The following is a 1,993-nucleotide window of genomic DNA, read 5'->3' on the forward strand; positions in this document are numbered from 1 at the left end:
AAAAAAGAAGAAAGAAGAATGAATAGATGCATAGAAGTGACAGATTTTAGCAAACTATGTGTCTCGGCCACTGTTTTTTGCTTTTACATTTGCTGTTAGCAGGGCACTATGCTGCAGCTCTTTTGCACCAGGATGCATTTTATTTTGTTTTCTCTTACATTATCGTCAATACTGCATGATTCACGTCTAAGTTCCATCGGCCGGACTTGTCAACTACTTGTAGGTCTGCTGTCTTTGTCTAGGCGGCTGCAACTCAAGAATTTCAAACGAAAATAAAAATAAAAATTAGTCAACTCTCTTACCCTTCTATAGCAGACACATATATATTTTCATCATAGTCAAATGATCATGCCCGAAGGCTGTATGATTTTATTTTTCATTTGACAAAAGTACTGACTTGTTGTTCCGTTGATGATTCAATCAATGTATGGAACGGGTTAGCAGACACATATTTTCTATCGTAGTCAAATCGATGTGGCGAATGATGCAATGACTTGTACAGTGATCAATAGTACAAGGGAACGCCTGCAACTCCAATTTTTTTTAACCAAATATGGTCTACACAGTGGTATATGGGGTGTTATATTGCAAGGAATATGAGGAACTATCCAAAATACAGGGCAAACATCCAAACAAAATATTTTATCAATGTATTTTTGAAATATATACTCCAAAAAGAACACTTTCAAAAGAACTCAAAACATATTTTTTTGAAAAATACAAGTTCAATTTTTTTTAAATATGGCTGAAAGAATTATAATATGTTTAAAAAGTACAAATTGTTGTGAGATTGCATGTGAAATATTTTTGAATTGGTTTAAAATATGTCCAAAATAAATAAAATTGTGAAACATGATGAATTGAAATTAAAATGTTTTTTGAAATAATTTAAAATGTATGTAAGATATTTTTAGAACTATATTAATTGAAATATGTTTGAAATGTTTCTGAAACTGATTTAAATATGGCTGATATTATTGTAAAAAAATTCAACAAGTTGAGGTTGTTATGAAACTGCGTGTAGAATACTTTTGAAATTCATAGGTATAACTGAAATATGTTTGAAAAGTTGAAATTGTTGCGAAATTGTGTGTGGAATACTGTTGAAAGTGATTAGTATAAATGATCTTGTTGGATTTTTGTATGAAATGTGTGTGAAAACATTATGAGTTTTTTTAAAACAACTGAAAATGGTTGAATATGACTAAATTATTGAAACTGGTTGAAATATGACTAGAATTATTTAAATATGTATGAACATATCTAAATTTTAATTATAAAAAACATTCAAATGGTGAAAATTCACCTTTGTTTTCCAATTTAACTTTCTAAAATGCCATTGAAATTATTTACAAAACTGAAATAAAATTCAAGAAAGTATACTAAAACCCCTTTTGAAACTGTCATAAGAAATATTTTGAAAATTAAATTGAAATTTTGGAACTATTTTGGATTTATTTAAATTACTAAAAAATATTTGATATTTTTGTTCTACCATATATACTCAAAAGTAAATATAACTAACAAATAGTTGGATACCCACATCAGTTAGAAGGGGTCCGCTATATAACAACCAATGTGGAGCTTCATTGAAGCAAAACTAACCATGACCCGTTTAGTTTTCTTGCGACACAATAGGCGTGAGAGAAATTTTTGATCTTGAGGGGAAGATAACAGAGCAGTGCTAGCCGTTGGCCGACCGATAGCTAGCACCAATAAGTCATCTCATATGCCGCAAAATTGTCCAACACTCAACCACTCGATCAAAGCGTTCTGCTCGTCTTCACCCTTAACCTGCACATCTTCACGCACGCTGGCCGCCGAGAAAAAAAGGAACCCTACCGCATCTTGCATGCCTTTGGTGCGCTCTTGTGTAGGGGAAATCTGGGGTTCCCACGTCGTTGCTCTGTCGCCACCACTGATGAAGTAGCTAGCATCCCGCTCGGAAGCAACGCCGCCCTCAGCTCGTAGTTGTGTCTGTGAACGGCCGCCG

The sequence above is a fragment of the Triticum dicoccoides genome, chromosome 7B, assembly GCF_002162155.2.
Source record: "Triticum dicoccoides isolate Atlit2015 ecotype Zavitan chromosome 7B, WEW_v2.0, whole genome shotgun sequence".
In the NCBI taxonomy this organism is placed as follows: Eukaryota; Viridiplantae; Streptophyta; class Magnoliopsida; order Poales; family Poaceae; genus Triticum; species Triticum dicoccoides.